Here is a 14930-nt window from a genome sequence, read left to right on the forward strand (position 1 = left end):
TTGGTTTTACACAATGGAGCCATGCAGCTACTGAACCAACCAGAGCCTCCTGAATCATTTCCTTGACTCAGTGCCGTGAGTCCATGGTTTGCACATCACTTGAGAAACTCACTGTGAGTAACCTCAGGCATGAATAAAAGCCTTGTGGGGAACTGATCATTGCTTTTGGGGTGCTGGGAGGTGAGTAATGTCAGCATTCAAAAAACTATTGCTAACTAATCTCACAGGTCCCAAGAGACTTCAGTGCTCAAGAGAAGATGTCTTCACTGTTTGTACTCATTAATATAAAAACTGTACAGCTAAGGACTGCCTCTCCTCTCTCCTAGCTTTATAGAGCATTCCACGCAGCAGGAGGCTTGGTACAGCTTCTAAGGCTTATCACAGTGCAAATAATAAACAGCAATAATTATAATAAAGCTATACATGCATATGGAGCATTATGAAACACCAATCCTTAACCATGCACAGGACACTGAATTGTAGTGGTCCAGAGAGGAGGGCCTGGCCTGTTCTGGTAGGGGACAGAGACTGGGAGGAGGTGGCTGAAGACTTGGGCTTGCTGCTTGTACTATTACTATGTAGACAGGAGGAGTGGGACTCTTCAGCAGCTGTAGACAGCTGTCTACCTCTGCTCAGAGAGAAGCCTGTACAGACACTAGGATCCTGATGCTGTCTTGGTGCTCTGCAATATAACTGCCTAATAGTTACTAGCAAGTAGCACAGTCCAAGGACTGGGGATGCATGCGTGCATTGTCTTGTGTGTCTGGGACTGCTCCTGATAATGTAAGCTTTGGTGAAAGACAGTTCCAAACAAAACACACCTGTGACCTTTAAAGTCCCCCTGTCCTCCATGCAGCTTTTTATGCGCATTGATGCTTGGGCACATTTTACATCTTGGTACAGGTCAGGCTGTACAGCAGGAGCTCGCTGGCAGAGCCAGGAGTTACCACCCACATCAGACTCATCTCTAATGACATCAAGGCTGGGATGTTAACAGACCTGTTTGCAAAGGTGACCTGCTGTGATTTCTCCATCTCTCTCTCCCTCTTCCCCTCTCTTTCTCACCCATGGCAATTGGGGACATACCCCAGCTGTCCAGCAAACCCCAGCATCTGCCGGGGAACACAGCTGTGAAGCAGATGGTCCTGATCACTGCTGCTCTGAGGGGTATCACTGTGAGTTTAGACTAAGTAACTTTCATCCATAAGAGTCTGCTCTTTCCCAGTGATGGCATGATGAATAATCCCTTTCACTTTGTCGTCTAGGTAAAAGTTGCCTGCAACACGTGCTGCATACAGTAGCAGCGCTATGAGCTGGACTGAGTCACTTTTTTGATGCCGCTATTTACTCACAATCAGCCCACTGCCCAATCTGCTTGGTCAAAGACAAAAGAAACCAGTCCTTGGGTATTTTATTTAAGAGAATGCAAAGTTTGATTCACAGGATCAAATAATTTCCTATCCCCAGCTTTTAGAAAACTACTGTTTGCAAGCCCACCTGTGAACCCTTAAAAGAGTTTTAGCACCAGTGTCTCTTAGACAAAAAATATGCACCAGAAAATGCATTATTTTCTAACCTCACACATCAAATGTTTCAGTCAGCAGGCAGCAAAGGGACACAACCAACGCCAGATGACCTGGCTGTGGTGCTGCCAGTATAAGTAATGGAGAAAAGTCAAAGCAAAATGTTTACAAAGAACTAGCTGCATGCAAAAAAAACCTTTCTTGGCAGCCCCAAAGAAAACAAGATTTGATTTGTGAATTGCTCACCAGCCATACCCATGGTCAAAATTCCAAGCAATTAGTATTTCAAACAAACAATTCAACCAGTTCTACCTACTGCCAGGCCAAAGCCTGCAAGTTTAAGCACCACTACAAAAAGCAACACAGGGAGAATTGCGGGGCAACAGTGCATACAGGACAAAAGCTGGAGACAACACTTATCTTAGAGATCTGCCTCAGAAATTGTTGAGTGTTGGCAAATAAGAATGATTTCTTCCTGCCATCTTGACAGAAAATTCAAAACACACATTGGCAAAAATACCCTGATGGAAAATCTCTGCTGGCTCAGCTACAGCTTGCAGCAACTCACCTCCTACACAGAGAGAGGAATTCTCATTAGCAAGATGGGAAATACATGGGAGAGTGACTGAAGGGTCTCTGAGAGCGGTTTTCTTTTGCTCTCCCCTTCTCCAGCTCTATAAATTCCTTTTCCCTGCTAAGTCTCAAAGGGTCATTTTTCTATCAAGGATTATTTCACAGACCAGAGATGATTTTCAGGAGATTCTAGGAACAGAAGTGCCACTGATGCTCCGTCACTCAGGAGTTTGTACATAGTGCAAGAACTTCTCTTGAAAGTACTTGGGCTCAGAGAATTAAATTAAACATCAGAGAATTAAATTAAACACTATGCAAAGGATGTACTCAAGATTGTGCATACAGCCAGCTCATACTCAGTCCAAGGAACCTGGCCAAGCACTGGGGATCTCTGCAGGGACAGTAAGTGAAGAAAGCGGAAATGGAGTCTATACTGTTTGTGGAACATATTCTGTATCCCATCCCCAAGCCCTCTAGCCATATCTATATTGTCAAGATCTAACTTTGCTTTCAAGAATAGATTTCCTCATTATCCACATCGTTCACACACAAGCTTGTACTAAGAGGAAGCATTAGCCTGAGCTCCAGAGTCGCTTGGGGGCAGGCCCAGAGCATCGGCAGTGGCCAACACCCCTTCACTCATGCAGGCCAGACTGATTTTGCAATGTATGTTCCCCAGAACTTGGCTTGTCCTAAATGCTATGTTGACACAATGGACTCAAACTACCAGTTTGAGTTTCCTAGACCAGACAAAACGTAGTATGTGGAGCAAAAGTCAATGACTTAATGGATGTAGCAGGTTTATACTCACTCTTGAGGTGGCGCTAGCAGTGTATGTAGACCCTCCATGGCCCTGCCAGATGCAAGTGAAAAAGGAAGCTTCCTGATAGACTCATGTCAATAAAGTGTGGACCACTACACGCAGCTTCTCCCATCACCATCCCAGACATCCCCTGATTCTGGGAAGGGAATCCCCCGCATCAGAAGCAACCACAATGAGCACATCTCCTAACAAATTTATATAGCTTTGCAGGTCACCAAGAGAACATGCTTCAGTCATCATGGATTCTGTTTAGCACAGAAGCAAATGATCATCCAGGGAAAAAAAGAAGCAAGGTCTAAGTAGATTTTAAATGTGTATTCAATATGTTCATTTTTCTGTTTTGTAACCTGACAATTTGAGGCCCATTGTGGATGAAGTACATTTCACCCACCATTTTCAACCACAGATTTTCTGAGGAACCTGTGGTAAGTTAAAGAAGCATATTGCCAAATGGTTTTAGTCTGCAATGGAAGGATTTTCCTCTCCCTTTGAAAATCTTTAGAAGTCTGCAAGTTGAAAAAGGCTGGAAACTCTTGTATCAGATCAGAGTAAACATGCTAAAAAGCCAGAACATGCAGCACAACAAGTATACTATGTATGGTTTGATCCCTTCTGCAGGGATCTTTCCTAGCATGTGGAAAGCTATTTTGGATTCAGGGTATAAAGTAAAAGATGATTCAAACTCAGTCTATTTTATTAACACAGGCTTTTACTGTGCCCCATCTATATGGCATGCCAGTCTGCCACTTTAGGAAACATAAAAGCATTTAAAAAAAAAATAGCCAAGTCAAGTTTTTGAGCTTTTCGGTTTTTATGTTTCCACACAACAGGGTTTTGTAATCCCTGGATGGCACCTTGGTATTTGTTGGCATGTCTGTGCACATGTGTATGTTGATCATGAAACTGCCTTTGTTGTAAGTTTGAATTAGAAAACAAAAGGACATTGAATACAATGGGCCAAACACAGTTTTGTACTCCAGCAACGTTATTGCAGGTTTTGTGTGGCTTAAAGAGGGATGAGTTTTTCCTCAAGAGTACATGACAATTAGGAGAAGGTGAAAAGACAGATCCAGAACCAAGATAATCTCTCCATCCTTTACAATAGAGGAAATAAATGACGGACCAAAATCATTAGCTGGATGAAAAGTCTCCATCAATTTTTTTTTTCACACCACTTTTATAGAAAAGTTTACAGGAAAAAAAATATTTTTGTTTCCAACAGAGTTTGAAAACAAAAAAAGTGGAAAATTTCTTTTTGTTCCTTTCTTCTTTTTTTTCCAGGGCAGTAAGGGGAATCATTTGGAATATACGTTTTCCCAAAGTAAATAATTTTTAAAAAATTTAAAAGCTTTTTAGAACATTTTTCAACATTTCTTTTTGATTTTTATAATTTCAAATGAAAATACGTAGGTAAGATTCTAGAGTAGTAACTTGCATCTCTCAGTTTCCATCTTCATGTTCAAACTCTCCTGAGACCAAATGATGTAGGAGATATTGTCTGGCACTACATTAACACTAATGGGGTAACAGTCTCCCCGTAGTTTGGAACCTGCATCAAACTGAAATCAAGGCTGAATCAAACTGAATCAAAAATTATGATTTTTTTTTGGAGAAGCAAGAGAAGGCCAGCCCAGTGGTGAATATAATCATTTGCAATATGCAAACACCTGAACAGTGATTTAAACCTGTGTTTTTCACATTGTTCTCTCTAACCCTGTGATCAGACAATCTGTCCTGGGCTGAAAGGGCTTTGAGAAAATGTTTCTTTTAAAATAGTAAGATTTCTGGGGTAATTGTCAAGTTTAGGTAGCAATGTTTCGGAGGGGGAAAAAAGTGGTTTTGTACAAACATGTTAGAACAGCTGTGCTCTGTATATCCTGGGAAGTTCTGACTATCCTCAGGGCGCATGCATGATGAAGACTGAAGCCGTTCAGCAAATCTCCCGCGTCAGGCTTTGAATGGAAGACTAGAGAGTTCTACAAGATTTCTGTTCCAAAGATGGTCCCTGTCAACTTACACAGCAACATGATCCTCCTTCTTTGCTACGAAGATACTTCCTGTGATTAGGCTCCCAAGCACTTCGGGGCGGTGCCCACTTTTCATTGCCAAAGTAAACAACAGAATGAAAAGTCCCTGCTGGGCTACTAAGACTTTCTCTCTGAGGGAACATGCTCTGTTGTGAGCACTGTTTATTGCCACTGATCATTAGGGATTTATCATGGGTTGGCATTTATCACAGTAAAGATTAGTGTTATTATCAGGGATGGGCATTTCAACTCACAACAGCTTTTTGTTCTCCTGGGTGCTTCATAACCGTAAATCAATGTCCAAACACATGTTTATTGCAAAAGAGTTTTCAATTTTATTGCAGAAGAGTTTTAAATCAAGACACTGGTTTCCATTAGCGTAAAGCTGGACTGTGCTTGTTTCTGTTGCATTTATTTAGATCTGGATTAACACCACGCACTACAATGGAACAATCTGGATCTTATTTTGGTTCTGAAGTCAACATCATACCACTTGCTCTAACTGCTCATGGCAAGAAGGTGTGTGAAACTGTTTTTATTCCTATTTCTACTTCTATTTATTTGCTGAACTGGTCCTCAGAAAGGCTTGAATCCTTCTTCCTGGCTGCTGTCCCTTGCTGCACCTGCTTTTCCCGGGGCACACAGCCTCACCTGTCATGTGCAGACTTGCAAAGCCCCAATTTAAATGGCACTCCTTTATTAGAAGATACATTCCAGAGGCATAAAATATTATTATCCAATACACATGGCTAGAAGACTGCTGATCTCTTGCAGGACTGCAAGCACAAGATGGGACATGAGACTCTTTGTAAAATTGCTCTCCAGAACGCACCTCACATGGCAGCTGGAAGCTTTGTACATGTTCTCAGTACTGAGGCTGGAGACTGGCTTGGAGACCATTCTCTCTCACACTGTAAAAATTACTAAAGTAAAGAATGAGTTAATCTCATGCAGAGCTCTGGAGTTGACTCTTCTTTGGAAACATTCTCTTATGTTACCAAAATTATGTCTCCATCACTTTTCTCTCTTCCCTTCTTGAAGAACTGCTAAGTATCCTCTTCAAGACATAGATATTAACTGTCCTCTCTCTACTCCTTTCACAATTTTTTCTCGTCTCCTCTTTTTAGCACGGAGCTATGGAACTTTATTAATTCCTAAGTTTTGTGGTCATAGGAGGAAAGGTGTTATTTCACACGTGACTGGCAGCAGAGTTGTGTGAGCTGTTGTATTGAAGTTTTTTAAATTTAGTGCCTTTCCCTGGTCTATTCACTTCGACTGTGTCTCGAGCTACTCTTCGTTTACAAAATGGAACTACTCATTTAACTTACAGTGCATTGTTCCTACTCCTTGATTCAATACCCAAAGCTTTAATTTACAAGTGCTAAGATTTTTAGCTTTCCTGACTATTCAAAAAAAAAAAAAAAAATCACTATCCTTACTGAATTCTGCTGGAAGGACATCCACTCCCTTGACGCAAGTAAATGCACCATCAGATCTATACTGAGGGGGTAAGTTGTGCATAATACCTGTTTTGATGAGCATTTATTCATGATAGAAGTAATACTCATTTATCCAGAAATGTCAGATATTACACAGAGAGACTCTGGTTACAGTATCAATTTAAGTATGTGTTTTGTAGGCTACTATGTACACCTTTTCGAACTCAACCCTCCCCCCCCCGCCACTGCCCCAATCTCTTCAACTCAGTAAATACTGATAAAATGAAGAATTGCATTATTGCAAATAAGAAATATGCAGTTTATAGCATCAATAAAAAGCTGGGTCCAGAATAAAAGACTGATGCAACACTTCTAAAGTAATTTAGAAACATTTTTTTACATGCTGTTTTCGGTAAGCGAAGATGCTATAAAGGCCAAGGCTGTTATATGCTGTACTGCACACAGAGCCTATGGCAAGGGTGCAGGGACAATATGTTAGAGGGTAAGAAAAATACTTCATTTTTATTGCACCTTGAACAAAGAGAGAAGTCTGTAGTAGTTCTTTAAAGCGAGACAACACAGAAGCTCATATCCCAATTACAATCCTGCATCCACAGAAGCTTTGTTCTACACATCTGAAAGCACGGCAAATGCTTTTGTTCTCAACAGAGGGATGGGTGGAAGACACAGTGGAAGACATCAAATTAGGCTGTGACAGATTTGGTCACAGGTTCTAATCACTTGCATACCAGTACAGTATCTTTCTCCTCCTAATGATGTGTCTTTAATCCATATGATGAAAATCTTAAGCCATTTCAAATTCATCAACTAATTTCTTAGGAAATGGAATAAGGTGGATGGACTGAATGATTACATGGCAGACTTTCAACCCTTCAATAAAGATAATGATACATGCACTGTATAGAACAACCAAAGTCAAAAAGTTTTAAACTGTCTGTCATGGCACAAATGCCATAGGAGGGCATGATAAGCAGCGCTTGACTCCACAAGAACACATCAAAAACAGGCATTAAAGGAGTCATACTGTTCAGCAGATCTGAAGCTGAGTCAGAGTCTGCGAAAATCTCTTTCAATAGGGAAGTTATAGGTGTCTCTGTCTAGAACATATTTTTATCCTGACTTTCAAGGTGAAATGGTTGTTTACAAAAAAGCACCTCTATATCAGCGTTGCAGAAAGCATAGTGGTCTTTGTTTAACCTGGTCATTGAAAAGGTTTGGAGAGAGTGAAGTGTCTACAGTGTGTGCTGCCCACTCCGTGGCGATTATCCTGGAAGGAATACAGATCTTTGCTCTGTTCATGAGGAAGCTGGCACAGACTGAAATTGGAATCCAGCTTTGTTCCACACTGGGATTTTTTTTTAAGATCTTGGCCAAATGGTACAAGGTCTATCTTTCTCAAATTCTGTTGTTATATGTAGATTTTTATAAATACTCGTTATTTATCTCTTTCACAGTGCCTTTCTGCTGTATCTTGGTGTGTCAAAATTAATGATAGCATTTGTGGACTTCCTTCTATTTTGATATGCCAGAACTTCAGTAATCTTGATCAAGTTTCACATCTACATCTGACACCCTGGCACAGACTTCATGACCGTGAAAACATTCCCACAGGCAACAGTCACAACATAGGCTTAACACTTCTCTTCAGAAACCATTTAGAAAAAACAGTTACAAGGGTTAAAATAAGCCAGTCCCTGCACATTCTGTTTTGCCTTGACTCTGAGTTAATCATGAACAGACATATGTAAAAGCTGGAAACTGTGGCTGGAGTTACAGAGTAGTTAGAGACACGCCATTTATCAATAGTCAGAATGAGAGTAAATATTTGAGCAATATTATAGAAGTCAAAAGTTATAGCTGGCAGCTCATTAACAAGTGTTTTTCTATCTGTTTTATGATCCATCACTGTTCTTTAATCTAGAACATCTTTTAGTTTGCAGCTTTCTTCTTATGTGGGTTAAAAGCCGTATTCAGTACCATTCATGGTTATTTTCTTTATGCTCCCATTGCTTCACACCTCTCCAAGTTCCTCACTTTTTATTAGAGATTATGCTTCTGCAAGCAAATCTCTAGCCAGACACACCTTTGCCATACAAAACCACAAGTGATATGCTAATTCCAACCAAAACCTGTTTGTTGAAGGATAAACAAAGAGAAGATTTGTGACCCAGCAGAGAAGAGAATAGATCAGTGCCTGTCTGTGGCCCTTTGATATTTCTGCTTCATAAGAACACAAAGGTACAAGGCAGTCTGTGGAATATCTACCCATCTTTATTGGTACTGTAGTCGTAAAAGTAGTAGTACTAACAATAATTTCTATAGAAATCATGCAGCTCTTCCATGCATATCACAGTCTTACAGTTAATTCATCCCCAGTTAGAATCCAGATGTCCCAAGTTGCTGCACCTACCACAATTCATCTAATTGACCTGTAACTCATTGTTACAGTCAAAACGACATTGTTAAGGTGACAACTGTAAGGCCAGCTCTCCAGTATGCCAGAGCTGACTGGGAAGCTACTATTTTCAGCAGTACTTGTGTTTCTGTGGAGCTAGGCAGGAATGCTTCTTCATTTTAACTGCTGACTTCTTTCACACATTTCTCCTGATGGTTACAAAGGAAAAGATGATCCTAAGGTGGCTGGGGTCATGCTGCCTTGCAGAATGGGGTTTCTCCTGGATTAGCTCACCATTTTTGCAAAAGGTGAGTATTACAATTTCAGCTGCAGTGGGTAAAGCAACAGAGATATAAACAAGGAATATTCAGAGAAAGACAATGAGCAGTAGCTGGCTTTACTGGAAAAGCCTCTACATAATCTGGCTCCTAGGCCCAGAGTTACTTTTACTCCTTGCTCTCACCAGTAATGGCCATCAGTGATTTTATCATTCCTTCACATAATGTTGCCTGCAAGAGGATGTCATTTTACAAACCAGCTTTTCTCCAGTGCCCAGAAGTATTTAAAATCAAAAGTAAAAGGAGAAATGGTAGCATGATGGCAGGCACACTGTGTTCCAGCTGCTCAGCTGGTAGGGCAGAACCCTGGGGAAAAAGGAAGCTTTTATTTGCAGTGCTTTGCTTGTAGCAGGGCTTGAACACTGACTTCAGACTAGCATATCATATTTTAAACAGTTCTGAGTCAGACATTTGCAAGTGAACACTCAAAACTTGGATCCAAGCTATTTAAGTAGCCTCTTCTTCCAGCTTCTGGCAGTTTTTCTGACTTGGCTCTGAACCTTCTGACTGTGCCCATCTCTATTTTCATGTCTCTGCTTGAAAAACCCTGTTTCTTATCCAAAGTACAAAAGCTTTTCCCAAAAGCCAGGTCTGTTGTGTATCACTTCTTCTCAGCACGATGACTGGCTGGAAACTTAGTTGTTATTCAAACTTTTCATGTCAGAGCGATTCAGATTCTCATTAATTAGCTTCCATCAGAAGTTCAGCTTGTGAGACCTGTGATAACACACAGCCCTCTCTTATCAAAATCAAGGCACCCTGGATTCATCTCTGTATGTTATGTATTTCAGATGTTCCTGCTCGAATGGATCTTTCTGGGTATATTTGTTGTTATCACAGGGTTGCCAGATGCATGTTATGGTGGTTGCCTGCCTTAGCCAGTGCCTGCAAAGGAAGTGCTCTTTGTATTCTACTTTAATAACATCCATGATTAAAGTTGACAGCTGAAGGTTTTGTAACCACAATAGCTAAAGATGTTTTTAGTTTCCAGCATAAATTAAAAAGTTCAGAATAAAATATTTACCACCACCCCCAAATATTAAAAATCTGTGCGAAAAACATAGTTCTGTTAGGTATAATGGCAAGATAAAAATAATGGATAAAACACAGTACAGGTGGTGATCTGAAGTGAAGAACCCTCACTAGCAAGAGTGTGTATTTTTGGAGTTCCGTATATTGAGTTCACTGAATCCAGTTTCTTTTGTAAAGATGAGGTAGCGACAGAGAGCCCAGTAAGAACACTGATCCACTGCTCCCCCTTCTGACAGAAAAACATTTGCCTAAGCCTATAAGGACAAACTCTGTGAGAGTCTTTAGACATTTATTTTGATGGACATGTGTAATTTTAAGCATATAAAATTACACAACTGTAGAAAATAAGGCTGAAAACGCCTTCAAGTAGGTATCTTGTCCATCTCTCTGTCCCAAGATCCAGCTCCACCTTAACTATTCTTCACAGATTTTTCTTTAAAAGACTTTTAAAAATTTCCATGAGGTTTTAGACCTTCCTGAGGTGATCTGGTCCACATCTCACCATACTTGCTGTTAGAAAATGTCTTGAAGTTCCAGAACAAGTATCTCCTGCTTCATCTGAGGATCACTTCCCCTCTTCCATTCACAGTGTAACCTATCTCCTTTCTTGCCACCACCTTTTATGTATTTGAATGCTATTGTCATACATGTTATTATGGTTTTCAACAGCAGACTAAGCTTTTCCTGTTCTTGCAGCTTTCTTCTGATCACTGAAACCTACCACTAGCCTTCATGGGTATTACCCACATGCTTAAAGCTACATGCATATTTAAGTACTGTGCTGAATTGAGGACTTCATTCCTAGCATTGCCCAAGGCTGTCAAACACATGCTGGTCTAGTTAATTGCATGACACTTCAGTTAATTACTGTTTTGATAATAACAATCTGGCAGTTTTGCAAATGTCTTTAAACTTGTAACTGCAGGAAAAAACTACGACATTTTGCTGGTGAAGGACAACCGGTGCCAAATTGTTGTGAACCTCATCTACCTGACCAGTGTTTAACTTACAGCTTCATAAGGTATTTCCTTAACAGTGCAGGCATGAGCAGTGTATTTTGGAAACTGGTGTTCTTAATATGTCTAGAAGCAAATTCTTTTGCCAATAAACAGCCAGGTCCAATACTTAATGCTTACTGAGACATTGATACACACATACATCCCCATCTTTATCAATAAAGATGTTTGATCCCCTCCATCTGAATACACAAAAAGTGGAAGACAGAACAGCGTCTGTGGCAGCTAACACACACCACGTGTATGCAGTCAAGCAAAACAAAGAAAACAACAAGCCAATATATGCACATAAAATATAATGAAAACTTAGGAAGACAGAGACCAAGTGGGAAGAAGACAGACTAGAAACAGAGACTAAGAAATTGCCAGAGTCAAGAGCAATCAGCTCACAGGAGGGAGGGCAGTGAACTGTGGTTGGGTTGGTGTTAAAGGGGCTATTGGAATTACATGCTCCTACTTCTCTTCTGTTTGCTGTAGCTATTTGCAGTGTCAGTGGAATCCTTCAGCTTTTCCTAAAGCAAATGCACGGTGTCTGCACAACTGAACAATAACAAACCAGTGAAAAAAGACCAGCATCTAGAAGCAAAACAAGTAAGTGTACTATAAAAAATTGGCATGTAGAGCTCCCAACATATAAACAACTCAGCAATAAACAAGCATGTGATCAAACACAAGAGAATTGTTTGTTGTGTACTTGTGTGCATGTGAAATATTCACAGAATATTTCTGTGTCAAGTATTCAGTTACTGTTAGGGATAACTGTGAGCAGTATTTTAAAGAATTATAAAGAATATGCTGAGTTTCCCTTCAATGCATTTTTTAATACTTTGCCTAGGATCTGCATTTTTTAAACATCAGTGGGAAAACACAGTCAACGTTCATCTGTGGAATATACTAAAGATGATCTGATTTGAACACATACCCATCTCTTCATAAAAGTGCTTCCTTATTTGGTGACCACCTCTTGGGATTCCTCCACCTGAAATGATGAAAATTAAGTCACAGTTTAATCACTTATAACATCAGCTTGAACATGGCTGCATCTGTGGGGCATAAATGTAAAGGAAATCTTAGACTGCAATTTCATTTGTTTGAGTAATGGCTTTAATGGGCCAAAACACTGAAGAAGGCTCACTTAGCTTCTTCCCACAAAGAAAGCACTTGAGGATCATTTAATCTTATACCACTTTTCCTACCCTTCTTCTACCCAAATTATGCAGGTGAAAAAAATGATTACAAATTAATCAAATGAAATTAGTTGTTGATATAAAATAATCAGTTCCCATTAAATCATCTATGCTAAAGATTAAATTGGTCCATGAGGTTTTGTCATTTCAAAAATAAGTGCAGCAATAATTAAGAGCAGCAATAGAGTTTATCACAGTGACTTCAGGGTGTGGGGTTTGATCATCCACATTTTGGATGATGAGTCATTGCAAGTTCTCCATCATATCTGTGAGGATGGTTCTTACACATAGGTTTACTTAGAAAAGGAAAAGTAAATATATATGTGTAAAATATATACATGAGCAACTTCCTTACTATTTTGTTCTTCCTCAGTGGTATTGCTTCTGTGCTCCTGGTGACATACCCAAGTCTTAAGAGTGAATCACAGAATGACTTTACCACTCTGGCCTGCTTTTTAAATTTGGCAATATGCATGGCCATGTATCTTTGGTGGACTCAGGTTCATGATAAAAGGAAAACATATGAATTCTTTAGCTTCTTGAGGTCCTCTCAACTTCTCCACTGCCTGATGGACTCTCCAGAGAGCTGTACCTCATGTTGGTTGTCTGGTGTCTAGACTGCAGGCTTGACCGCTAAAAGTCCATACTACATGAGACTGGCAGAACTTAGGGACACTGCCTGTAGCACTGAGCAGAAAAGGCAGCATCTTAATTTGCAGTTTTCCCAGCAGTGCTATGCAGTGACTCTGATGCTGCACGCCAGGATCAACTTTCAGCATCTCACCAGTGTTGGCTGTGGAGACATATTTGTACTTCTCACCTGCAAGATGTACCCATGGTGTAACTGAGAATCTGGAGGTCAGTGAGGAGAGTTATTTATTTGTTCTAAGTGGAACCTGAAACTCCTTGAGAAGGCAACAGCAAAACAACAAGACCTTCCAGTAACAGGTAGCGGCACAAACTTTCTGTCTGGAGAAGAGATCCTCCTCTTTGCCATTTCCAACCTATGCTTATTGTCCTTCTTTTTTTTTTTAAAAAAAAACCCAACCTCTTTAGAAAATCAGCAGTTACAGCTAGGTACACTAACTGGTAATGCAAAGTAGTAGTAGTAGTTCCTGCATTATAGCACTATTTGTGAGAAAGCATTTATCTTCAGGTTTGAGAGAAAAGCTTACGACAAGGAAATGTTAGGTAGTTTAACAGCTTCTAGGCTTGATTTTAGAAAGTGAGAATCCTACTTTAAGGAAAAAAAAATTCTGACCCAGAATTCCTCACTGAAATGGAAAAGAAAGATGTCACCAAACAAAATAGACAGCATGGAGTAGATGATGATATTCTTGATTACTCTTTGTATCCAAGTATTAAGTAGGGTGCACCTATACTTGTACTGTTATCTTAGAAAAATGAATCCCACATAAGACTTCCTATTCAGACACCAATGTGGACAGTTTTAAGGTTAGTCATGCCCAGTTTCACAGACTCAAGAAGAGGCAGGGTATATGCTAGCTAAAATTCCAGGGTGATCTATCGGCTGATCTAACTCTTGTGGAGTCTTTCAAGAGAAAACTTGTCAATGCATACCCATGTGTTGAGTTATCACCAAGCATTTAGAAATGATGAAATAGCTTATTCTGGCATATGTTACCCATAAAATGCTTGTAATTAACTCAAAGAAAAAATGTACTAAACTTTAAAACATCAAAAACAGAATAACTCTTCTTTCAGCTGTGAATGTACTGGGAGATTTCCAGTTGGAGTGATCACAGAATCACAGAATCACTAGGTTGGAAAGGACCTTTAAGATCATCAAGTCCAACCATTAATCCAGAACCACCATGTCCCCTAAACCATGTCCTGAAGTGCCACATCCAAACGTTTTTTGAACACTTCCAGGGATGGCGACTCCACCACCTCCCTGGGCAGCCTGTTCCAATGCCTGACCACTCTATCAGTGAAGAAATTTTTCCTAATATCCAATCTAAACCTCCCCTGGCGCAACTTGAGGCCATTTCCTCTTGTCCTATCACTAGTTACTTGGGAGAAGAGACCAACACCCTCATCGCCACAACCCCCTTTCAGGTAGTTGTAGAGAGCGATAAGGTCTCCCCTCAGCCTCCTCTTCTCCAGACTAAACAACCCCAGTTCCCTCAGCCGCTCCTCATAAGACATGTGCTCCAGACCCCTCACCAGCTTCGTTGCCCTTCTCTGGACACGCTCCAGCACCTCAACATCCTTCTTGTAGTGAGGGGCCCAAAACTGAACACAGTATTCAAGGTGCGGCCTCACCAGTGCCGAGTACAGGGGCACGATCACTTCCCTACTCCTGCTGGCCACACTATTCCTGATACAGGCCAGGACGCTGTTGGCCTTCTTGGCCACCTGAGCACACTGCCGGCTCATATTCAGCCGGGTGTCAACCAGCACCCCCAGGTCCCTTTCCGCCGGGCTGCTCTCCAGCCGCTCCTCCCCAAGCCTGTAGCATTGCATGGGGTTGTTGTGGCCAAAGTGCAGGACCCTGCACTTGGCCTTATTAAACCTCATACAGTTGGCCTCTGC

Source organism: Phaethon aethereus (assembly GCF_964289735.1).
Source record: "Phaethon aethereus genome assembly, chromosome: 7".
Lineage (NCBI taxonomy): Eukaryota > Metazoa > Chordata > Aves > Phaethontiformes > Phaethontidae > Phaethon > Phaethon aethereus.